Source organism: Lissotriton helveticus, chromosome 10, assembly GCF_964261635.1.
Source record: "Lissotriton helveticus chromosome 10, aLisHel1.1, whole genome shotgun sequence".
Taxonomy (NCBI): Eukaryota; Metazoa; Chordata; class Amphibia; order Caudata; family Salamandridae; genus Lissotriton; species Lissotriton helveticus.
The window spans coordinates 803,835,795-803,863,374 of NC_136071.1; positions in this window are offsets into that span (position 1 = coordinate 803,835,795).

A 27,580-nucleotide genomic window follows, 5' to 3' on the forward strand; every position below is an offset into this window, starting at 1 on the left:
CACTGCTGCGTTTACACTGCAGGCCTTCTCTGTGGGCTTGGTGTCTGCCCTACTAACTACAACTATGAATGGAAATAAATAAGCTTTTTCTTTGTCTAATGAGCAAAAAAACATTCTACAGGGGTGAGCTGTGGATTACAGTGATGTTATTTTCTTCGTGTGCCAAGGTCTAGCCAGGCATCCTTCCCGATCTAAAATGGCGAATAATTTATGCAACAAGCACATCCGCCTCGTTTGGTCCCAGTCAGTAATGTATCGTTCCTAACACAGCACACTTACTTTTCTGAACAGCTAGTATTTGGGAGATGATAGATTCTTTCCCGAGATGCTGGCAAACCCGATGAATTTCACGCTATCATATCATGAAGTGAATGAACTTTTGTGCAAAGTTCGGGCAACAAAACCGTTCCAAACAGACAAGTATTGAGCGGACTGTATATTTTCCCCTGTCATGTTGCCAAACCACACTAATCGTCGAGGTAGCAAATGGAAGAGATTTTCTGTAAAAGGCCTCGCCAGCACAGCATTACTCTGCAGAGGAAGCAACGCGGATTTAATAGGGGATATTTTAAAAGTAGCAGTGTGTGAGAACATGTTCTTTTCAAAGTGGAAGGTTTGACTTGAGTAGTGTTACGGGCATGGATAAGAAGTATGACTGGTATCATTCTTACAACACAGTTAGCTTCTATACCATCTCGACATTGACTTCTTGAGTGTCCTTAACATACCTACAGTTTTTTCCTACTCGCCAGTCTTCACCAACATATGGTTGTCTCTTTTCTTTGAATTATATCGAAGCTGCATGTAAATCTGTTGTTGGTTTCTTTACATTTTTTCAATAAATATATATATTTTTTACCATTACGGACAACAAGCTCACGCCCACGGGAATTATCGTCTATGTGTGTTGGTGATAGTGAATGCAAAGGCGTGGGTCACTCAGCTTTCCTTGCCTTCCAGTGCTCCTGACAGGATGCCATAACATTTTTCATTGGAGCCCTTTCTTTGGTAAGTTAAGGTAATGTTCAATGCAAATACCTTCTACTACTGTATTGTGAAAAAAGGTTTCTGGAGGTAGTAATGTTGTGGTGGTGAGGAGTTTTGTTATTTTTGCTGCTTCTGTGTTTTTGTGCTGTATTATTGCAATGCGATGTTGTGTTGCACTTTCATTACTGTGGTATGCTCTGTTTTATCTGTTTTGTTTGAATATATGTTCCTTTCCCGCATTCATTTTCCCTGTAGGGAATCACAACGCGGTCGTCAGAACGACCGCGTTGTGATTCCGCATATCATTACTCCGCAAGTCGGAACAACGACTTGCGGAGGGGGGTGCTGGAAGTTGGAATAGTATAATTTACTATTCCAACTCCAGTCAGTGCTGACACTTGGGAAGGTGTTGGATTTTAAATCCAACACCTCCGCCCCCTCCGCAAGTCGTTGTTCTGACTTGCGGAGTAATGGTATGCGCGTTGTGATTCCCTGCTGGGAAAATGATTCGTGGAAAACGCTGTTTACCGTTTTGTTTTGTGCCCTGTTATATTTTAATTCAGTTGTTCTGTTGCTATCTAGGTGTTTGATATTATGTTACGTTCTTCGATCTACTTTAGATAGGTAAAAAAATGCTGCTACATTTACAGTAACAAGTGGCACACGTGTTAACAGTTTGTATTACAAGCAAACATTTACCACTGTCTACGATGCTAAAATAGCACCGTTCTAGCTCTCCAACTATTAAATACACCAGTCAACCCAAACTGTGCAGGGACTGTGACTTAAATTAGCACTTGTACCCAGTACGTAATTTAAGTTGCTGTGGGGGCCACCGGCACTCATTTTCGGGTAACTACACTTGTTTTTCCGCAGCAGACATATACTGAGAGCTAAAAAAACTCACAAGCAGAAATACTGCGAAAGAGTAGGACAATAAAACATTCACAAATTGAGAAAGCAGGAACTTGCAAGAGTGAGATTAAGGGTAGGGAGTGTCTGGTAGTGGATGAAAGAGGCATAAGGTGAATTTAGGACTGCACAGCCTTGGTATTTGGAGCACCAACATTTAATTGCACAGACCTCAAGTTTCTAAGCAGAGCTTTGAGCAGTGTTACTCACACTTTTACAAATTAAGCACTGCTTGTAATGCTCCCTGTATGTGATATGACCCACAAAGTCTCACACCATAGTGCAGAAATGCTGGTGGGTATTTATTTAAGCAAGAACAAGTAGAATTGATGGTTAAAAGAAGCAGAGAAACACCCCTTGTAGTGAAACAAGTTAGTAGGTTGAACATACAGCAGTTTTTTCTTAGACATATAGAAATATTAAAGTGTTAGTCTAGTTAAAGGTAGATTATTTAACTTTTCTTCAAAGTCATTGTTCAGTGACTTATTGCTCTTTGATTTAAATATATTCTCTTTCCCTTTTCTTTAAAGAATGTGGCCATCAAAGTGGCACTAAATGCAATTTTCAGAGGTGGGTTCAGTGTTGTACCCTTCTTCCACTTATACTTAGGAGCCTGCAAGGGCAAGCTAAGTGAAGTGTCCTTTCTAGGGAAACATCCTTTACCACGCAGCCTTTACCACACATCATTTACCACGCATGCCTGTGATGGAGCAAGGATTAAAGAAAACAAAACTTGCTCGGATCAATCTCTCATTAACAAGTACTAATCACTAGAAATAGAAAAGAAGTGAAAAATAACATGCACACAACATTCACATATGGGGAAAAGAGCTTTAGGCACGTTTAAATAACAAAGAATAATTTGCAACGCAACCGAATCCCGCATGAAACCAAAAAACGCTTTTGCACATGTGCAAACCAGGACTACGTAAATAACCATGTGAGTAACCCGTTTGAGAGGGAAAACTCTCATGAATGCGCAGGAGTTACTAACTGTAGGTCTTGAGGCACCACGTGCCTGGCATATGCTTGCCTGATCTTTAAAAGAAGATGTTGCTGCTAATGCTTTTGCTTAAAGAAAGAAAATTTATCATAGGATAGAGTAGAGGTGGGTGGTGACCAGTGACAATCACATATTTGAGAAATTAGCATCTGTTTATGATTCCTTCATTGATAGTGTACGTTTGGGCCTAATGCGCCAAGCCAATGAAAAAGATGGCGGTGAAGATGTACGCCAGCTGAGAAAAGCGCAGTCTGATAAAGATGTGACCTGATGACCGTATCCTTGACAGGCTGCCAAGGACAAGTCGAAGTGTGAACGCGTTCATCGACTGTAGAATCCTATTGAAAAAATGTTTAAATTGATACACCAGACGCATGAGAAAATAATAAGGCAGAATAATAAATCAGCTAAAGGGGAAGGGTTGGTTAAACAAAATAATTATTTAAGAAAGTGAGCATGACAGCATCAGGTGATGACAACTGCCCTGCCCCTGCCCAATCACAGTCCATGATCCACTGATATTTGCAACTTTTAAGGGTGGGACATGCAGAAATGAAGGCTATAATTAGGGTGACCAATTGATTAAGTTTTAGTTCTGCTGGAGATTGCTGCTTATTGCTGAGAGAGGTGTGGGCAAGAGCTGCTGCTGAAAAAGAAGAGACCAAACTAGGAAGATTCATTCCTGAAAGACAGCCTGATTAGATTGAAGATTTCAGAAAAATATCGAGGAGGGAGAAAGTGTAAGAGAGGGATGCGTTCCGGTGCGTCAGGGTTCTAGAAAAGTTTAGTGAGTATTATCCTGTCCTGATCCTGTCCCATAGTCTTTGTCTCCTGATTCTTAATCAGGAGACCTCCATCAGCCCTTTGCCCAGAGGGTTGGGTTTCCTGTTGCAACATTGGGTCATTATTATTCTGTCTTAAATTTGCATATCTTTTAATGCATTGAATTGTTGAAGGAGAATTGAATGTTTTTGATAAATTAATTTTTCTCTCCCATGAAAGTTGATGGAATTTGCACTGTGAATTTGTACAAATGAGCATTCACTTTTTATTGAGATTTAGATAAAATTCATTTAATCATACCCAGAGTCTGTGGTTATTTCATTAAGATTTGTAAGTTAGTTAGTTAATTGTTAATATCACCATCAACTACTCAACTAATGGTCCATTGACCAAAGAAAGAGTGTTGATCTGTGAAGATTAGTTATACATTGACTAATCAAGATCAAAGTGAAATAAACTTGACCACCCAGGGAAAAGGTTAGGAAACTTGAATGTGTATGTGGGCCCATTTGGAAATTTTTCGTTGATTGTGAAATGTTCATCCTGGCCTTTCGCTGGATTGCCATGCATGCCTTTACCACTCAGTGAATTATAGTTCCCTTATTAAGTCCCAGGTACCCAATCCCTAAGGCCAAATTGTTTTATTATGGGAGGAGGAGTACTTCTTGGACCCTGGGGACCCTATCCCCTGGGATCAGGGGTGGGTGCTCTGTGTCTACCCGGAGTATTCACAAACCGCTGTGGGGGAGGAGCCGCAGGAGCCGCCTTGCTCCTGCCCACTGGGAGCAGCTGTTTTTGCATGCTCCCACCGGGCGGGAGCAATATCTGTTCTACTGACCGCAGGGGAGCAGGCAGGGAAACAAAAGCCTGCTCCCACCAACCAGAAGTATTTTTAAATCTCCTGTAGGCTGGGAAAAGACGTGTATAATATATTTATGATGTATGATATAAGAACAGCAGAGAGCCATGTAACCATGATATAATATATATATATATATATATATTTATGACAAATCTTCATGAATTCTTCCAAACAATGTGCCCCGGTGATTCAGGTTGTGCGTGGAACGTTTTGGTGTGATCCGTCAAGTAGAGGCCAAGAAAAAAGGTGGGGAGGTGTCAAAAAAAGTGTGCTTCTCAGTGTTAACTCCCATCGGACTTTTAGACACAACTAGAGCCCAATCCACAGGACGGAACTACACAAAATTTGGTAGGAAGGTAGCTCTTGGTCCAGAAAGCACCTTTTTTGTTATTTGGTGTAAATCCGTTCCGTAGTTTCTGAGATAGTAAAAGAAAACTGAATTTGTATAATATAGGGATTTAAAGAATCTGTGAACCCTCCCGATCTGTGCTGATAGCTGATTGGCTGCCAACACTTCAACCAGGAAGTGTTGGCAGCCATCTTGGAACTCGGCTTCAGCTGAGTCCCAGAAAAAACGTTAACAGAAAATAAAATGTGGGTGGTTAGAAATACACTGACCCCCTATCCCAGGTTGTGGGAGCCAGCAGTGCAAAAAAGCACTTAAAAAAAAATATTTTGCCACAAAATTGTAACGGAGTTGTGAATCTGTGTTGCAAATCTGTGGAAAAAAAGGCTTGTTTTTAAAGAAAGCCCCCGGGTGGGCCAGGTCCCGGGGGCATACTAATATAGATGTAATAAAAAGAAGGGCGCACAGCTCCCCTCCTAGAGCTCTAAAGAGCCCTGGGTACCACTACCTCCATAGGCTTAATATTAATTTTGGAGAGGGACTGTGAGGACCACCCTCCGTGGGCTCCAAATAGTCCAAGGCACCGCTACCTCCTTGTGGCTTTATTTAATTGATGAAGGGGGACTGTGCTGAACAAAGGAGGGGGGCTGCAAGGCCCCCTGCCTGGAGTAATATATGACCATGGGAATCACCACCCTCCCAAGGTCAGCTCCTGTTATCTCCCGAGGTGCCCACCATCGGGAGATAGCTGTTTGCTTTTGCTAGGCGGGAGCTAAGACAGCTCCTGTCAACAAAAGCAAACACTCTGCTTCCAGCAAGCGGGAGCTGTCAAAGTGCTCCCGCTTGCTGGAAGTAGAGTTTTTGTCTCTTTCTCTGCTCGCAGACATGCAGGCAATGAAACAGTTGAAAGGATTGCGTTTGCACGCAGGAAGCGGCATTTCCAGCAGCTCCTTGTGTGAAAGCAGTGTTGGCTTCCGCAGAAGGTAGGGAGCTGGCTGGGACTGTGAGGGCCTTGAGGAACCCCCACATCCCTCAACATGTGCACTGGATGCTCTGGGTAGGGCCAGGGCACTTAGAGAGATGCTGCCAGGCCCCAGAGGTGGGGTCTTCAGGCCAAAATCAGCCAGGGGAGAGGGGCCGCATGGCCCCTCCTCCCTTATTGAACTATGGCCAAGCCCTGGGGGATGGAGTCCCAGGGGTCAAAATTGGCCCAGGAGAGGGGCTGCATAGACCCCCTTCCCCATTGAACTAAGGTCAGGTCCCGGGGATGGTGTGCCTGGGGCCCAAATCAGCCCAGGTAGGGAAGGCCGGACGTCATTTGGGATGTCATCAGTGATGTCACTGACCATGTCATAAGTGATGTAATATGTGAGGTCATAAGCAGTGCATTGCAGGGGTGTAAGTTATACTTAGTTCAGGTAACTATAAGTGCTGAATTTTTAAGGTTTTGTATGAGTGAAATCTGAGCCTTACTGTAACATCGCTGTAACCATGGTTTTTTCCAGTAAATTTCTAAAATGTCTAAGGTTTTTCAATTGTATTTCCTAACTATAATGTCCCTGTCACCTTTGTCTTTTTTCCAGTGAGTATGTGTATATATCTATCTATCTATCTATCTATCTATCTATCTATCTATCTATCTATCTATCTATCTATCTATATATATATATATTCACTGAAAAAACCATAGGTTATACACCATATATAGTTAGGAATTAGCATTTAAAAAACCTTATTTTACTCACACAAAACCATTGAAATTCCATATATAGTTAGTTGTACTAACTATATATCGCGCACCCGCAATCCACTGCTGATGATGTCACATATTACATCATTCATGACATGGTCAGTGACATCACTGATGACATCACTGATGACATCTCAAATGACATCACTGATGACATCACTGATGACATCTCAAATGACATCACTGATGACATCACTGATGACATCTCAAATGACATTACTGATGACATCACTGATGACATCATTCATGTGATAATACGATGAAGCTCTTCAGACTCTAATATAACCTTAGATACAGTAAGTGTAAACAGACACTCACAGACTGTCACTCATCCATAGAGTTACACACACACCTAGTCAGTCATGCAAAGAATCAATCACACATCCATTTTCTCAACTATACAGTTATACACACCTTACTTATTCAAAGATATACTAACACATATTTACTCTCTTATACAATCCCTGATACAAGTTCACAATGATCCATACAGCCACTCACACATTCACTGGCTCTTATGCACAGTTATTTATATATGTCAACTCTCACATGTACTGTGTTTTACATATGTACTTACTTTTACATGTAGCACTGAGATATCCATTCACTCACCCATACACTCATGCACACAGTCAACCGCCCATACAGCTGTTTCCACATGCACTTTTGAACCCATACATCTAGTGAATCAACTGCTCACACATCTATGCACAGAGTCATACACCTCCCAGCCACCCATACACACTCTCAGTCTCCCATACAAATACGTAGGCAACCAATCAATAACGCATATAGTTAATCATATAGCTAATGATCAACACATGCAGCAGTTTATAGAACAACAAACATAATGATGCACAAATTGAGACAGTTTAGTCACTAACCCATGCACTCAGTGAGACACATTTAACCACTCACTCATACAGTCAGTCATGCACCTAATAAATCCTTCATCCAGACATTTATACATCCACTCATTCTTAAATATGTAAGACATATTTTAACTTTACAGAAACACACAGTAACTGGATGATGTCATCATTGATGTCATCAGTGATGTCATTTGAGATGTCATCAGTGATGTCATCAGTGATGTCATTTGAGATGTCATCAGTGATGTCATCAGTGATGTCACTGACCATGTCATGAATGATGTAATATGTGACATCATCAGCAGTGGATTGCGGGTGCGCGATATATAGTTAGTACAACTAACTATATATGGAATTTCAATGGTTTTGTGTGAGTAAAATAAGGTTTTTTAAATGCTAATTCCTAACTATATATGGTGTATAACCTATGGTTTTTTCAGTGAATTTTCAAGGTTTTGTAAATGCTAATTCCTAACTATATATGGTCTATAACCTATGGTTTTTTCAGTGAATTTCATTGGTTTTTTAAAAGCTAATATCTACAGAAGTAAAATGTATTCTTCTTTAAATCCAAAAATATATTTTATATGTTTATTAATAATTTTTTTTTTATATTTTTTTTGTTTCACTCCCGGTCCGCTAACCGGGAAGCTTCCCGTTAGCTCAATTCGATTCCGCGATCCGGTCCGCGAACCGGTAACAAATCAACATAGTGACGGTATCGCGTTGCCGCGTAATGCGTCTTATGACGTACTGCGTTAGCGCACCCGGAAGTGCCCCGGGGCGCGGACCGAGGCGCGAAACGCAACTCCCCGGAAGCGATCCGCGGCGCGAAAGCGCGACGTATCGCGTTGCCGCGAAATGCGTCTTGTGACGTATCGCGTTAGCGCACCCGGAAGTGTCCCGGGGCGCGGACCGAGGCGCGAAGCGCAGCGAACCGGAAGCTAACCGGGGAGCGTTCCGCAGCGCGTAACATGAGCGTTAGAGGTCATGTGACTTGTTAATAAAGCTTTTCATTGGTTCATTTCACTTTTAGTTTCATAATTATGGAAGGCTAGGTCAGGTGACCTAAAAATAACACTTTTCATTGGTTGAGAAGTATTGTTTTTTCCAAATGATGAAAACCACTCCTTCTTTCCTCACTCTGACTTTCATTATTGTGAGAGGAAGACCTATTTTGCTTCTTGGAAGACCTATTTTGATTGTATGAAAATGGCTTCACTGATTGCTTCAGCTGGTGCACCCCCACCACCACCTCCACCTCCTCATGGGAAGAGAGGACCACCTCCCCAGGTGGTTACCAACACTGAGGAGGAAGATGAAGAGATGGATGAGGAGGGAGAACAACCACAATTTCTTGAAGAGTTGCCCCGGGTTTCAAGAAAGAAACCCAGTTTCATCTGGCAGTTTTTTTCCATCCCTCGTGGCCAAAAAAAGGTAAATGCCAGGTACGCAACATGCCTCATATGCAAGGAACAATTGTCCAGAGGGACGGACAAAAAATACAGCTACGGTAATCATACCATGCATAGGCACATGACGAGGAAACATCCCTTAAATTACAGCCGGGCGGAATTAAGGGATATGATGGACAATCCTCGACCAACTCCTGTGACGAGACCAACAACATCGGTTTCTTTATCACCAGAGGAGGCACGGGAAACTGTGCCAAATATCCAACCCAATTTTGGGAACATGATACACTTATGTATGCGCTGTCGTGCATTATTAGCTTGTGGCAACATGAGCATCAATGCACTGAACCTGGCGTATGGACACCATGATTGCCCTAACCGCCCCCAGTAATTTTTTTTTGCTCCTGTTGAGCCCTTTTCAACGCCTGTTTTTTGTTGTTTCCCCCCCCCAAAAAAACCAAAAAAAATATAAAATCGTTCAAAAAATACAAAAAAAACAAAAAATGTTCAAAAAATACAAAAAAAATATAAAACAACAAAAATATAAAAAAAAAAGTTCTTTTCAGAACTACCTTCCCTTTCCAAAAAAATTGCTACAATGTTTAGCACTCTGGCAAGCTCTCTTTCTTTTGGTTCGCTCCCGGGTTAGCTTCCCGGTACGCGGACCGGGAGATAACCCAAAAAATTTTTTTTTTTTAAAAAAAGAGTAAGTATAAGGAAAGTAAACAGAGAGTGATGTTTCAAGAAAAACAGCTATAGGGAGTAAAGAAGAGATACTGTTTAATAGATCTATTTACCAAAGAACAGACAGAAGAGGGTATAATTGTGAAAAACAAAATAGATAACGAAGTGAAAGAAAAACAAGCATTGGCATAGCCAATAGGTATCGACTTTGGGACCTTCTAAGTATTTAGTTATGCAGCATAATATCCTTGGTGCAGCAACATCAACTGTTGCATGGCTAAACACGTATAAGGTCCCAAAGGCGAGACCTATTGTCTATGCCAATGCTTGTTTCTTAAGTAGAATTGCAATACGTATGGCTCTTCCATGTAAAAAAATCTTATCTTGTGCTCTAAAGATTGCTAAAGTCTCGACAGAGAACAGGCTAGATTGTAAGTAGGGTAAATTGCGCTTGGTGATCTGTTTGAGGGAGCGTCTGCTTTGCCTGGTGTCTTTGGAGAGCAATTTTGATTGTTATACTGGACAATATAGCCCTAATGTAAATAACATAGGGGCATATTATCAACATAGGCAATAAAAGTTTTGCAGCTTTTATCGGCAGAAATGTGTCGCTAAAGCTGCTTTTGCGGCAGAAAACTGCCGCTAAAGCCGCTTTTGCACCAGTTTTCTGCCAATAAAAAGAGCAATAATTTTATTGGCTGCATTCATAATATGCCCCTTAGTGTGCTTCAACTACACAGAGAAAGCATTATGAACAAATAGTGATACAGTGATCAGTCAAAGACACTAAGAGTAATAGAGACGGAGTGAGTGAACAAGAGTGAGGAACTATGAGAAGAGAGGGACTGAGAAAAAGAGTGGAAGGAGTTGAGTAAGTAGGTAATAGAGAAAGGAATGAGGGAAGTAGCAAAGGCAGGAAACTGAGGATTAAAGAAATGAAGCAGTGGAACTAATAGTAGTTCAATGTGATAGAAATGTAACGAAAAGAGTACAAAATACTTACCTTATAATTGTCGTTAAATTCCTCACTTTTTATTTTTATACTTTCAATCTGTGAAAGAGAGAACAAACATTTGAAAAATATAAAAACATGTATTAAAAAATTACAAAAGACAAGGGCAAAGATTGAAGGACAAACAGTTTTTCAATAACTTTGACACTTACAGAAGCTACACAGTCCTAAAGATATACATTTTAAACTAACACTATCTTGATGCAGATGAAGTGAGGCCTATCTTAAAACATGGTGCATCTTTTGCATTGCTGTTGTCTCAGAAAAGTGTCGCAAGACACTAAAATTTAAAATAATTGCTTCAGGATGCCAATAAGATGTCTACTATCCAGAGTTTTGTTTCAGGTGAGGCCTACTCAGGGTTGCAGATGAAATTTCGAGTTGTTGAAGAGAATAGAGGACATAATACATGTGAAGGTCTACCAATGAAGTGAGTCATGTTCACTGCAATCTTCAACAAAGTCCAAACCTCCTATGTTTCCCTGGACAGACCTAAACTTGATCTGCACAATGTGATTCGTAATGATAGGAAACACAGGTGATGTAATTGAAATACATGCAATTTATTTTGCTCATTTCACAATCACATCACTTGTGTTTCCTTTGCTTAGGTATCTCATTGTGCAGATGTAGTCTAGCATATGAAAGAATACGCAGAAGTGCAGCACTGCATGCAACAACTTTGACACTTACAGAAGCCTCACCTTCTCCATGCCTCCTACACAGTTCTACATATACATCATAAATGCAAACAGTACAGAATTAATTATACATGTTAAATGGTTTATTTTTGCTGTTCTCAGAATGTATCAAAATTCACTAAAAACAGTGACTTGAAGGTATTCATCATGTAACAGCGGGGAAAAAAAAACACAATCAAAATGATTGTGTTTAAAAAACCCATACAACATCAGAAATGAAAATTCAGAACTCCTTAAAGTTAACTTACTTTCCATGACGTCCAAGGATGTCCTATGAACAGCTTACACTCTTTTGTGCTGTTATTACTTTCAGCCCGCCACTTTCTGAAAGAAAATCTCCATCGTTTTTAAAAACACGTTACATACAATAAATGACTTCTTGCTCTCTACCACAAGATTCCACAAGGCCAAATCTGGTCAGAGCCATGTATAACTCTTGGATTTCTTGTTAGCCAATCCCATCATTTGGCATTTCCGCAACTTTCAGAATTAAAATGTTGAAGATCATTTTCACAATCCAGGAATAGTAATATCTTCCCCTTCTTGCTCAGTCATGTTCTACATTTCCTATGACACTGATACTGCTTAATATGAAGCAGACTTACACTACCTCTATGACTACAACAATTATTTAATTCTCTACATCACTTTTAATCACAAAGCAATGTAAAACAGTAGACAACATTGCAGACTTACATTCCCTCTACTCCATGTTTTGATTGGCTGCTTCAATTAGCTTATAAAAAGAAACAGTTTTTCTGAACTCATTCAAAGTGCACATATATCTCCATGATGTCCAGTCCTATGATTAGAAGTTATGTCTCTGAACTACACTTATCCTCAAGGCCAAATTGTGTAGGAGCCATTAGAACTTCTTGAAATTCCATAGAGCACATCCCGAGATTATTTCCCTAAAATTTTGGTTTTAAAAACACCAGGTAAGAGTTTTTAAGGTCATACGGCAATTTTTTTTTGAAAATTAAAACAGAATCATTGCAGAATGACCAGCCATTTCTAGACTTTAAATAAGCTGTGTAATATCCTGATGATATTGAAGGGCCGTCATGATATATAATTGCTGTAGTTACAAAAGTCCTTCCTGATATTGACAACTGCGAAGCTACAAATTTTTTTATTAAAGTTGTCAATTTTGTTCCATCAGGCCTACATCGTTGGAACATTAAAATGACGTACTGGCCATATGTTCGTATAAATAATGTGGACATCATTTCAGATTTACATTGGCTACACTCCATGTTGTGATTAGCAGCTTTTACTAGCTTATTAAAGGAGACTAATTTACTGTCTGGCAAAGTTAAATATATAAATCTTTCTGAGTCTACACTAGTAGTACTTGATATCATACAGTTCTCGCAGTCATGCTGCCATTGATAAGAAAGCCCAAACAGCTGGTCTACATCTACACCTTCAGCATGTAATACATCAAGCATATACATTAAAAACTCCTGACAATCTTGCTGAATATTTTGAGAGAATTGTGTTTGGCCTGAACATCTGTCTAACAGATTTCGAATTTCAGACACACTTTCTATGTTTCTTCTATCAGTGGTACATTTCTCTAACACAGAATTTAACAAACCGCAAAATCTTTGATCAGAATTGACCACAATCTCTTCTTTTACATTTTTTAGAGAAAACAAAACATTAATTACTACATTAGCATAGCAGTTGACACCAGAACTGTTTTCAAACTGAAAACCAACAACATCTTCAACAGAATCCTTTTTGTTTCTGCTTGTAATTTTAGGTTCATTCACTTTTTGTCTTTTTGCTATAACCTCCCCAGTATTGTTCTCATTTCTTCGTTTCCGGCCTACCAGACGTTTCTCAAACAAAGGAAACTGAGGCAAATGTGGCGCATACTCTCTTCTTAACCTATTGTATTCCTTAACACAATCTAGATCTGCACAAATGTTTGTGACATCACACTCAATCAAGTACAATCCCGATAAAGTTCTAACTCGTGACAATGCCACATATGCCATACCCTCCTTGAACACAGAACTGCCAATATTCACCAATGCACTGTCTACACTTAAACCTTGCGATTTATGGATTGTCACCGCATATGCCAAGCAAACAGGAAACTGCTTACGGCGAACATATAAGTCTTTTACAAGCAAAAATCTAGCAGAACAACGAGCAATTAGCTGTACTTCCTCAATGCCATCAAATTTAATTTTTAAAAATTCAATTCCATCTCTATTTCTGTATTTCACAAAATCAACAACATTACCCATTGATCCATTTACCAGACCTCTTTCAACATGTAAATTCCTTCTTAAAATTATACGGCAGTTCAAGCACACATTCAGAGTCTTTTCAAAACCTGCAGTTTTAGATATACTCTTCTCTAATGAATCCAATTTTGTTTTCAGATTCTCAGACAAAATAATTGTTGATCCCATATGCTCTACTCTATCAATAGCTTCCAGTTTCACAATCTCTTGCTTTTCTAAATGCAACATTTTGTTGTTAAATTTGGCACATTCTGCAAGAGTTGGCATCAAACATATTCCAGATTTCTTTTCAGTAATTTTCTGAAAAATATTCTCAGGCACAACATCTTGTTCTGGATATAAATTTGACAGTAATCGTGCATGTAAAGCTTCTTTCCCATGCTCAGTCACTTTTCCAATTCTAACATCTTGTAGAATAGTCTTGTAAACTTCATCCTTCGCCTGACGCATATTTTCATGCAGTTCAGCATAATTGAAGTTTAACCATATATTGACGTTGCCAATGCTGCCTAGGCACTTCCTGGTATCTTCATGCGTGAGCATTTTGAACACAGGTTGCCCTTTCACTGGTGTCAGCTGCAAAAGATCTCCGAAAACAATGATGTGTTTGCCACCAAATAACACATCATACTCTGTTTTGAGAGCTTCTTGCATCCTCAAATGCACAAAGGCAAGCATGACATTGGAAACCATGCTTACTTCGTCAATGATAAGAAGTTTCATTTTCCTCAAGATTCTTGAAACTTCAAAACAAGCATCTCCAGATAGCTTATGATATTCTAATTTGTTGTCATGCTCCACTGGCAGCATCAGTAAACGATGTAAAGTAATCCCTTTAATATTATGTGCTGCCAGTCCAGTTGGAGCAGTGACAACACAAGACAGCGATGACTCTGTCTTTTCCTGCAAATAGCATGAAATTGCTTTAATGAGGAAACTTTTTCCAGTTCCCGCTTCTCCACTCACGTACAGTCGGACAGGCTTCAACGACGTACATGAGCACTCTTTCTTATCATGACTTAATCCATGATCAATTTGCATGGTAACTTCGTCATATATTTTCCTCTGCTCAACGTTGAGTTGCCTTTCCAACTCTTCTAAGTTAACCGCATCCTCTTGAGCATGTGCCATGGCTCTTTCCACTTCATTCATAGCAGTGGCAGCTTCATTTTCGATAACAGGTCCTCCTAGTGGATCCTGACTCAATGAAGCAGAACTCTGACTGTCCTGAGAACTGTCTCTGGCAATCTCGGCTGCAATTGTTGCTTCCTGCTCAATTTCCGCATTCAACATTTCTACATATTTGGGAAAAGCAGGACATTCTATGGTCTCCTTGGCGGCATTGAAAGAGTCTTCGTAACAGAGAAAATCTCCAAGCAGTTCCTCTTCTGCACGCCAAGGCTTGAAAAGTTGCAAAAGTGCTAAATAGAAAAACTCCTTTTTTTCAGGAGATTCGCCACTCAATTTTCGATGGTTTACCAAGTGGCATTTTCTTTGCTTGACCAGACATCCCTCACTTCCTATTACAGCATACACTCCTTTCTCAGTATCTTCTTTGATGTTCCTCTTGAATATGTAATTTTGCAGAACCTCATACAGACAAACATTCTCGAGGTGACTGCTTCGATTTGGATAATATGTATCCAACATGTTGGTCTTCAAAATGTCGGTACTGTTTGGCTCCTTTTCCGCCAAATACTCAATTTCCCGCACAGGTTTGAGAACTCGATTACGCGTTGCAGCAAGACCAAGACTCGCCCAAACGATACTCCTGGACTTGGCATAGAGACTTGCTGAAGACAACCGGTCAGAACATTCGTACGCTCCGATTTCTCGATGCGACAACATCTTCAGACTGAAACTGTACAACTTCTTGCTGAGGCTCTTTTCATGGGAAATGTCCTCCCACATATCCTTCAATTCTGTCTTCTCTTTTTTGGTGATGTAAGACGTCACATACCGCGCCACAGCCATACAGTTATCAGCCACAAACTGTATATCCATGTTAGCATTCCACATGGACAAAATCACCGGGTTGTAGTCGTTGATGTACTTGGACTCTTCGTTCCTCTTCAAATTGTAAGTGTTTTTAGGTGATTTCTTCATGACATTGTGTCGCAACGAAGACATCAAACTGTTTACTCTTCCTTTAGAAATCACCGGTCGTGGAAAGCCGAAACGACATTTGGTGTAGAACTTGTCCTTGTTTCGGAATTTACGACGGCAGTACTTTCCACATCGATGGCTTTGGAAACGCAGAACTTTTTCTCTTAGGCTTTTCTTCTCCTTTGCGTTTGGAACAGCACACGTAGAATACTGTTGGATGAAACTCATCACTGAGTCTTCTGGATCCGTTCCAAATTTAGGTGCATCCTTGATCCACAGCAACATATGTATATGAGGAACACCTCTTGCTTGGTACTCCTTTCTCCAGAAGAAATCCAACACCTCTCCAAGAGGTGGATTCTTCTTATTCATGATGAAAGACATCATAGCTTCAAATCTATGATTGAAGTACCTACATACATTGACTGGATCCAAAGAGCACAGTTCTCCGGGTGTCTTGAATTCGATGTTATCTACGTTAGCATTTGCCTCTCGTAGAAATTCAAGTAAGTCTTCCCAGCCATACTCGGCACAGCTCAGAGTGAGGAACCATGTGGGAGTACCTAAGTTCCTCAGCATACATTTTAAATCACCATGACGACGGTACCAGTACTCATTAGTACCACGCTGACACGCCATGAGATTAATCAGGTGAGAATCCAAAATACTATCTTGGACATTGACTTTATCCATAAAGTCACTTGCCGAGATGTTTTGCATGTGTATACCACTTTTCAAGATGTGGTTCACTGCATATGACAGTCCAGACAGATCGCTTTCAAACAGGAGATGAAACAAATAAGGAATGCATTGTCGAAACCTAGCATCTCCTGCATACAATCGCAAAGTCCGGTATTCAGAAGCAGGAATTTGATGAGGTCGCTCATCATATCTTCCTCCCTGACCTGTTGGAAAAAGCTGTGGGAAACACCGAGCTTCCAAACTTTCCTCCCAAACACTAATGGGACTCCCTTTGGCTTGTTTCATTTGAAACAACTCAATAGCATTCCCCATGACTTCCTTGGAATGCAAAGGATGAACACTATAATGTTCATATATTTCTTCACTAGTAGAGGGTTCTACTTTCTCAATTTGACCAGCACACAAATCGCTATCCTCTTCCTCACTTACTTCCTCTTCTGCAACATATACATTCTTGTAGTATTTATTATTTTTTTTCAAATACAATGTTGCCTTTTTGACTTTCCTAACATCTACTAAATCTTGCCATATTTTCTTATTCTTTGTCGGAACCCCATTAACTAAGATAACCAGAGGTTCCTCTTCCACTTTTTCTACTCCAATTGTGTTAATGTTTTTTTTGAAATCTAGAGGCAAATAAACAACTCTTCCCTTTAATCCTCTCTGTAAATCTGATGGAGGCAATTTCCCTGTCTTTGGCTCCATTCTTACAATAGCCTGAAAGGGATGGATACTTTGAATCAAAATAGATTCATAAGTATTTAAGTCCTTCAATTCAGAAGGAATCTCAACCAATTCCAGATTATTATGAACTGCTCTAGCAGGCATCTGGTTTTGTTTTAATTTGTTACAACAATAAGTACACACACGTTGATCCAATCCCAAATCAAAACAATTTTCTACCATCAAGTATGTTGCAAAATCCTTCCATTCACTATTATTTTCCCTTTCACTTTTTGCATATAAATCCACTAACTTAGTCTGATTCTTATAATAAGTGCGTCGACAACACACACAAGTGAAATTAGGCCTCTCACTTGATTTCACCTCAAACGTCGCAATTTCCCTCTGGAAATTATCTGTACTGGAAACCTGTACACTATCTTCCACATGACCCTCTACTTCTTGCTCAATTTCAACATTCTCCTCTTTACTTCCAAAGTAACAAAACTCAATTTCTTCACATATATTCTTCACATCTATTTCAGAACCATGCAAAAGAGCAGCGCATAATTGTTTAAGCATAATTGCTGGACTCTTAGCATAATACAACATTCTAACTAATTTCCTCACTTTATTATGATGCACTGCTAGCATCCTGAAATGATGAAAAACACTCTGGCATACTCTCCTGGAAAGACAAGCCAGTGAATGACCATGCAAACCTGTCACTTCTCTTACTCTGCAAGGATCTAATTCTTGCAACAACATCATTTTCTGCTTCAAACTTTTTTTGTTAAATGACCGTACGAAATCACAAAGCAAATTGATGGAATCCTGTCGCACACTGCAAATACTACTACACTTCCAGGTGTACACAGGACCCTTAGCACGTCTTCCTAAAACCTCATTATCTAACACCTCTTCTGCCTCTGTTGTCACAAGTTTTTCTTTTTCAACTGGACAACCATCTTTCACTTCATAAGCACGACCACTGGTGTCAACTGCATGCACCAAATCATTATCCTGGAAGTAACTCTCCTCATTAAAAAATGCCTCACAGCTTGAACTATGCATCCATTCTCCAGAAAAAACTTCACAAAAATTACTACGATTAACTATTCTCTTCCATCTACTATTTCTTTTGAAATCAAAAATTGCCTTGTTTAGCTTCCTAATTCTATTGATTATCAAAATAAATAACTTACGTTTAATTTCAAATGCCTGATCAATAACTTTCTCAACTTTTTTTTTTCTCTTATAAAAAAATAGTTTCTGTTGACCTTTCTTAATATTTTTTAACAAATTGCCAATTATCCTGTTGCGGAACATTCGTTTACGAATCTCCCTAAACTGTTGTTTCCTTCTACTATCATGCACAGATTTATCTCTTGCTCTAGCAGTAACATTTTTCATTGTCCTTTTCTTTCCATTTGATTTCCTTCTCGTGTTATGGACTGAAACATTTTCTGTAGTAATATTTTTTTTATTACAAATATTTCTTATGAAATATTTAGAGCTCTTACCCGGTGCTTTCTTCGTGTCTTGAGAAATCTTTTTGTTAGAGGACTGCTGGGTTTTTGTTTTCACCTGCTGTCTTTGACGTTTTGCAGCCTTTATCTGTCTTTGTATTGTAGGCATGTTGAAATCTTGAAATGATCTGCAGTTGAATCTGAGGAAAAATATAATAAAAAATGTTAATAAACATTATTACCAAACAGTAAATCAGTAACAGTGATCAAAAACTTAACACACTACTTGACATTTTAATTTGAAGATTTTTTAGTCATTGGCAATCTTACAATACAGAAATACCAGAAAAGAAATGACATTTATATTTATGTTACCTATGCTATTTTATATGTGAATCTGATCTAATTTTATGAACATATTTTAATATTTTATTGAAGACACTACACATAACCTGTTTTTGAAGGTGTCTTTATTTTTAAATTAAACGGTTTACCTTTTTACTTTTTATTAATTATAAAATTTAAAAATAAATGTTTATATTTCCAAAGGCTCAAGCAGGTCAGCTTCCCATCCTATATCATATAGTTCGGACAAATCTGCATCCTCATCACGCTCTTCTTCATCCTCAGGATTTAAATCATCCAAAGGATCAACATCCACTGATGTTTCAATTACAAGTTCAATGATGAGGTCAAAATCAACTGATTGCAGATTGTCGCTCATGTTGAGGTTGTCTTTATCTTTAAAGAAAGATAACAACAATGAGATGTTGCAGAGTAAGAGACAAATCTCAGAGATTATAATAGTAAAATTGTTTAACAAGATTAACATTTAGCAGCTATTATTTAGCCATGTCCAGCAATGCTGAGCAGGTGAAGCCTATGTCTAATTTTTCACTGAACAGGACTCATCTCTTCTTAACCTTGGATAAGCCTCACCGACTCTGTGTCCCCTGCACATACTTAAATGTAAAGGGGCAGATTTATATTAAATGGCACATCCCCAGGCATGCACCAGTTAACGTGCACCACTGCTCTGCCACCCATGGTGTGCCGCATTTACAATCAGATAGGAGAAAGCTGCGTCAAAACCCTGCGCCTGCTTGAAGCTGGCATAGGTCTTGACGCAGCATTGTGGAGATGGGGCACCCCTGAGCCTTGCTGGAGCTGCATCGCACTTGCGATACAACTCCAGCAATGCGCCACCTTTACGGCACAGATGCGTCACGCATCTGTGCCGTTTTTGCCCCATGCTGCGCCGCATTGTAAATGCAGCACAACATGGGTGGCGGAACAGTGGCGCAGGATGACTGTCACATCCCTGGTGATGCGCCAGTCATCATAAATCTATCCCTAAGCTTCTTATCTTGTTACAGATGAACTGCCATATGTATCATCAAAATATTTTACATTTCCTAAATAGCGAATTTTAAGGAATAAATAGCGATTCTTTACCATTCCTAATTTGCAATGAGCAAATTGCTAATTGCAAGTTACCCATTCATTTCCATGGGCTAGGAGGCTCATAGGAATGAAGGTTGCAATTTGCGATTAGCAATTACCTCATCACAAAATAGGAATTTTTTCAAGGGTGCAGGGGTATCTCAAGAACACCCTGCTGCACCCCTGAAAAAGAAATTTGGGGGCATATGGCGCACATACATGCCCTAAGGGCATGTATGGGCGTCATATGTCACCTTTTGTTTTTTGGAAAAAAAGCTTTTTGAAAAGAATTCACAAATTACCACCAATTTACCACAATATGCGAATGGTAATTACCTTCATACATATGGCCCCAAGTGAGGCCTGTCTTGCGGCATGGTGCATCTTTTGCATCACTGCTGCTTGGGTTTTATGTGGTACGTTTTTTTTACACCATGACATATCTGCCTAAATGCATCAATTTGTAATGTTGTCGCCTCATAGCAAATCTTTTGCACCACCGCTGCATCATAAAATTGACGCACAGTGGCACAAAAGAGGCATACACCTATCATAATCTGTCCCTACCATTTTAAATGATTAATCCAGGATGACAATAAAGTGTGTCCTATCCAGAGGTTTGTTTAAGGTGAGGCCTACTCAGGATTGCAGATTAAAGTTACGCTTGATGAAGAATACAGAGGAGATAATACATGTAAAGGCCTACCAATGAAGTAAGTAATGTGCACTTTTTTGCGCTAGTCATCATAAATGTATCCCTAAGCTTCTTATCTTGTTACAGATGAACCACCATATGTACCATCAAACTATTTTGCATTTCCTAAATACCAAATTTTAAGGAATAAATAGCAATTCTTTACTATTCCTAATTTGCAATGAGCAAATTGCTAATTGCAAATTAACCATTCATTTCCATGGGCTAGGAGGCTCATAGGAATGAAGGTTGCAATTTGTGATTAGCAATTAGCTCATCACAAAATAGGATTTTTTTCAAGCGTGCAGGGGTATCTCAAGAACACCCTGCTGCACCCCTGAAAAAAAAATTTGGGGGCATATGGCGCACATAAATTTTAACAAAATTCCTTTACCTCAACAACGATTTTCAAATCATAACTTCAAAACACTACACATGGGAAAATTACTTAAATTGTCCTTAAGACACATAAAAGCGTTTTTTGATTGGCTTTCCTGCATGGTAGGGTCACTTTTAACATGGCTATGTAACACAAACATTCAAAATCTAAATTTTCCATGCACACGTGGAAGCATATTTACAAGCAATTTGCGCCACAGAGAAAGGTCTTACACTAAAATGAGAAAAATAACATCAGGGACAGTCAATTGCCTTATAAAGAAGCATACACCATTATGTCCTTGTCATGATTTTAAAAACAATTCCTTTTCCCCAAAAACGATTTTCAAATCATAATTTCTAAAAACTGCACATGGGAAAATGACTTAAAATGTCCTTAAGACACATAAATGCGTTTTTTGATTGGCTTCCCTGCATGGTAGGGTCACTTTTAACATGGCTATGTAACACAAACATTCAAACTCTAAATTTTCCATGCACATGTGGGAGCATATTTACAAGCAATTTGCGCCACAGAGAAAGGTCTTACACTAAAATGAGAAAAATAACATCAGGGACAGTCAATAGCCTTATAAAGAAGTATACACCATTATCTCCTTGTCATGATTTTAAAAACAATTCCTTTTCCCCAAAAACGATTTTCAAATCATAATTTCTAAACACTGCACATGGGAAAATGACTTAAAATGTCAATAAAACACATGAAAGCATTTTTTGATTGCCTTTCCAGCATGGTTGGGTCACTTTTAACATGGCTATGTAACACAAACATTCAAAATCAAAATTTTCCATACACATGTGAGAGCATATTTACAAGCAATTTGCGCCACATAAATCATAATTTTCTCCTTAAAGCACACTATTCTCTATCTAAAGTAAAGAAATATTTTCTCACCTTAGCAAATACTTTGAGTTTGAAAACAGTCTCAGAAACACACCAATTTGTCTGCAGCAGAGCAAAAGGTATGCACTCCAGAGTCTGCAGCTATGAAAAGCACAGAAATGCTGTAATTCTTCACACATATCTCTCATGTCACCCAATCAAAAGTCTTCCCTCACTTTTTTCAAATGAAAACCCATCCCCCCTCTACCCTTTCTGCTTTATCTGCATGGCAACCACCTCCTGGAAGAACTCTGTTGTTTGCAAGTTCACACAACAATGTTGCAATTGAACTCTGAACTCTCAGTGCACCTGCATATCCAGTGCATTCTTTCATTTAATGATTTTTTATTGACCACTCAAAATACATCTTTCAAAGAACACATCCGTGCACCCTAACTTTTTGTTTTCAGCAATCAAAATCCACCAATCACTGTTACTGCTTCATGAACACAGAAACTCCACAGTTTTTTTCATTTCAAACTCTCATTTTTTCAACTGCCATTTCATTGCCACACTTCATCTGACTGCAGGAGAACCTTCTCTCACCATGTTTTCTGTCTGGATTGTTGGTCATAGTTATATTCACTGGGCTCAAAGGTACGTTGAAAGCAGGAATTTACCTAACCTCAATTTACAAGATGTGGAAATTAAGTGGTTTGGCCACAGAGGATTAAAATGTCACCAATTGATACCATTGGTGAAAACCTTTATGCATTTGCCCAAACCTGACCTGTTAATTGTGCACTGTGGAGGTAATGACTTGGGCACTTTGACTGGTGTAGGTCTGGAAATGCTTTTAAAGGACACCTTTGAGCAATTAATGGCACTTTTTCCTCAGACTGCCTTGGTATATTCAAATATATGCCAAAGACAGAAATGGAGGTGGTCAAACCAATTTTGTCCACAAATTGAGAAGTCGAGGAAGCATGTAAACAAATCTGTTTCAGCTTACATGAGAGACCATGGAATGGGCTCCCTGTACAACAATAACTTGCGTTACTACATGCAAGATATCTACAGAGGAGATGGAGTTCACTTCTCAGATGAGGGCAACAGAATTTTCACTCTGAATTTAAGAATGTGCATTGGTACCTACTTATAAGTACCTAAATGTACCATAAACCCAAAAGCTCTTCTCAGAGCTACCCTACATCTGATCACTCACAATTATTATTTAACTCTAACATTTTTCACTAATTTTCAACAAAATACGCTACCGGGGCCGCTACCCGGTACGCGAACCGGGAGCTAACCTCGCGAAATTTTTTTTAAAAATGATTTTTTTCGCACATATAAGCCTCCTCAGCCACCCTCAGAAAACCTAGGGGGTCAAGATAACTCTACCGTGCCCCCTTCTACCCATTCTGAACATTATTTGCCCTCCATCTTGTATCTTAATTCGACCGAAACACAAAATGGTGGACTCCCGGAACGCTTAAGGTCCGCGAACCGGGGCGCTCAACGGTTCGCGTACCGGGTCGCTCCCTGGGAAGCGCACCATCAAAAAAGGTGGGAAAGTAGTTCACACAAAAGCCACTTGAGACAATTTCACCAAATATAGATTAGCTCATACTACATACCAATCCCTACCATTTTCACAAATTTGATTGGAATTCCATTTAGCCATTTAGCCTGTAGACCTCTCTAAATACCGTGAGGTAAATTACTTCACAAAACACATCTGAAGTGTTGGAATTGACAACCAATTAAAATGTTACTTTCATTTTCTACTTTTTTTACCTGACATTTGATTGGTTATGTACCCGAATATATATAAAGGAAGAGAAGGAAACACAGCCATTTTGACTACTACTTCCTGGTGTACATTTCAATAGGATTTTCATTAATAACTTCAACTTCTTTTTAAAGGTAAGTTGTTATTTTTAAAACTGAAGTATATTGTGCACTTTAAGTTAATATGGCAAACTTTTTCTGTTAGTTATATACTATCCCTCTGTAGTACTTATAAATTTAGATACAATTTTTTATATTCCTACTTCCACTCTGATACTATACACTGCCCAAAGATAAATTCACTGTTAAAAACTGCCTATCTAAAATTAATCCCAACAGTGCCCTACTTCTACTAATATATATTTTTTTTATGCAAATTTCAGGGAAAATGGAAAGCGAACGGAAAATTTCATTTGAAATTGTCCTTCCAGAGTCCAACACAGAAATCATTGATCCAAATGAGATTGAATTTATGGATGAAACTTGGGACCAAGAACTACTGCAATGTGTACAAGCAGTAGATAACCTCCTTGCAAATGAGGACATTTTACAACCTCAGAGACTACAATGTATATTCCACGATAATTATGAAATTTCGGACAATGAAATGTTAGAAAGTTTAATAAATTATGAAACACAATAAAAAATGCTTAAAAAATAAAAAATAAATAAAAAATAATCAACAAAACCAACAATCAATTAACATACAGCATTTGAAAAGTCTATCATTCATTTTTCATTGCAGTACGCTGCCCAGAACGCTTCCCGGTTCGCGGACCGGGCGCTACCCACGCAAAAAAACAAAAAAAATTTTTTTTTTTTTTTGCCCCGCGGGGCCCTTTTAAAGCCTCCACATTAAACCTAAGGGGTCAGGGAGGATCTACTATGCCCCCTTATGGTTATTTCCACCTTTGTTTTGGCCTCCTTTTGTCTCTCAATCCTACCGAGAGACAAGATGGCGGCCGCTCCGGACTGTTTGGAATGTTTACAGACGCCGGATAACCAATCAGCTTCGCTACGCGAAGTTTTGGTACGCGCCCCGGTCCGCGAACCGGGAGCTGCCCGGTCCGCTGTTACAGATATATATCTTTTTTTAAACGTTAATTTCTCAAAATCCACTGGAGCACATATATTGAGACCTACAAAAGGCACATCGGGCTACCAGTCTCTACAATTTTGCCAAGTTTCGTGCAAATCCATTCAGCCGTTCGGGCTAAAAGTGCGACAGACCGCCCTATGGAAAACTCAATGTTAAAAACACGTTTTGGGACCCCCCTTTTTTCTCGGCCCCCCCTTGACGAACCCCCCCCAAATTTCCAGGGGCTGCTCAGAAACAAAATGTTCCATTTTCCAGAAAATTTCAGCCAATTCCGTCCACAAACGCCAAAGTTATTAGACATAGAATTTTCAAAAATCCCATAGGGAAAAAATCCTAACTATATATACCTACTGGCGACCGCCAGTAGGTAATATATATTATATATATATATATATATATATATATATATATATATAGGTAAAAGCCGGATCGGCGGGCAGATCCAGTTCACAGCATGCCTGTCAATTCACGCCTGACGCGTTTCGTGCTCATTGACAGTCATCTTATATATATATATATATATATATATATATATATATATATATATATTTATATATATATATAATACATCCACAGTTCTGTGCCTCCTCCTACACTGAGGGGGGTTTTCAGCACAGGTACGGACCACACCAATCTTCAGAGAGACTCAAGCAAAAGATTTGCCGTTCTTTTTTATTCATATCACCACAAGTGAAGCAGACAAGTGTCCGCCCCAGTTGTGGTTCGATCGCATACAGCGATCTTGCTCACCTGATATAGTGATTTGGCCTCAAGCACAATAAATTACTGAGGCAAATAGACAGTTGTCGGATATCACTTGTTACCAAATGTCTAATACAAAACAGTATGAACACGCCAGAGATTCCCTCAAAAGGATGCTCCACAAGTTTAAAAGAGAAGGACTAATATCAATGCAGGAATTCAAATTCCTAAACGTCGAGCAACCTATCATGCCCAGGTTTTATTTAATACCTAAAGTACATAAGGGTACATTACCAACTCCGGGCAGACCAATAATCTCCGCTATTGGCAGTATGGCGGACCGTTTAGCGCAGTTTATTGACTATTTCCTACAAGAACTGGTGACTAAGCTACCTACATTTATCAAAGCCACTGGGGACTTTTTGACTAAAATAAAAGACATTCCATGGTCAACAAATCTGATTCTTATAACTCTGGATATAGAAGCTCTTTATACGAGCATAGAACATCAAGCAGGTCTAAGAGCATTAGAATACTTTTTGGGCACAAGACCTCTCCATTGTTATAACCACAACAAAATGATTTTAGAATTTGTAATGTGGTGTCTCCATCATAATTATTTTGTCTTTGGCAAGGATGTATATCTACAGAAGAGAGGTGTTGCCATGGGGGCCTGCTTTTCCCCCAGCTACGCGTGCTTGCACGTAGGCTGGTGGGAAAGGTGGGTCCTCATGGGGGAGCACTTTCAAACATTTTTGGAACATGTTACTTTATGGGTTCGTTTTATAGACGATGTGTTTTTAATTTGGATGGGGGATGAGGAGAGTGCCAGATCTTTTATCTCAAGCCTTAACATCAATTCTGTAAATTTAAAGTTTACATCTAATATCAGCAAAGACTATGTAGACTTTTTAGATGTCAGGGTCTCATCCAAAAACAATAAATTGTCAACTACCCTCCATAGAAAAAACAGAGCCGGGAACTCAACGCTTCACGCAAGTAGTTCCCACCCACGTCACGTCATAGACAACATACCCTATGGCGAATTACTTCGTTTGAAACGCATCTGCAATGATGAAGAGGAATTTGATAAATGCACCTCTGATGCAGTAACTAGATTTAAGTCCAAAGGGTATAATGAAAAAATCCTCAATATGGCAATAAACAAAACTAAACAAAAATCTAGAGAATCACTATTTTTGCCAAAATCCTCCACCATGAATAGTAATACAGATTCAGCCGACTGCAACCTCAGGGTTATTACATCATTTAGTTGTCAGGAAAGAAAAATCAGGGCTATCCTTACCAAGAGTTGGCCTATTCTCAAGACAGACGGAGTTCTGTCATCCCAACTCCCCAGTAATCCCATCATCACATTTCGCAGAGGTCCTTCTATGCGGACTTTAGTGTCTAACCCTTTTACTGAGCTCCCCAAAAGCACATCCTGGTTCAAACCCCGGCCGGGGTTTTACAAATGTTCGAGTTGCAGAGCATGCAAATTCGGCATAAACACGACCCATTCCAGCACCCCTTTTAGTGCCGTTCCTGTGCCCATTAGGGAAAATTACAATTGCAAGACGGAATATGCTGTATATGTTCTGGGGTGCACCTGTGGCCTGAGATATGTTGGCAGCACCAGGCTGCAGGTGCATGGCAGAATATTGCAGCATCTCCGGGCAATTGTCAATAATGACAGTCCCTATCCTGTCGCGAGACACTTTAAAAGTGTACATGACAACAATCTCAAGTGTCTCACTTACTATGTACTCACCTCGGTACCAAAACCTCGAAGAGGTGGCGACAGGGACAAAATGCTTTGCCAACTTGAATCTAAAACCATATTGGAACTGGATAGCAAGGTCCCAAATGGGCTCAACACGACAGAGGACCTGTACCATTTTTTATAGGGCTCTATGAAGAATGAGGGGTTGCTTAGTTTGATTTGATTTATTTGAGTTACATGCTGTAATACTATTATTCCTTGGTTCAGGGCCTCCTGTACCCGATTAGATACTATGGTGTAACATTACTAACTGAAATGATCCATGTCATTTATTTTATTCTTGAAAAATCACCTTTTTGATTCACACATTTTTTT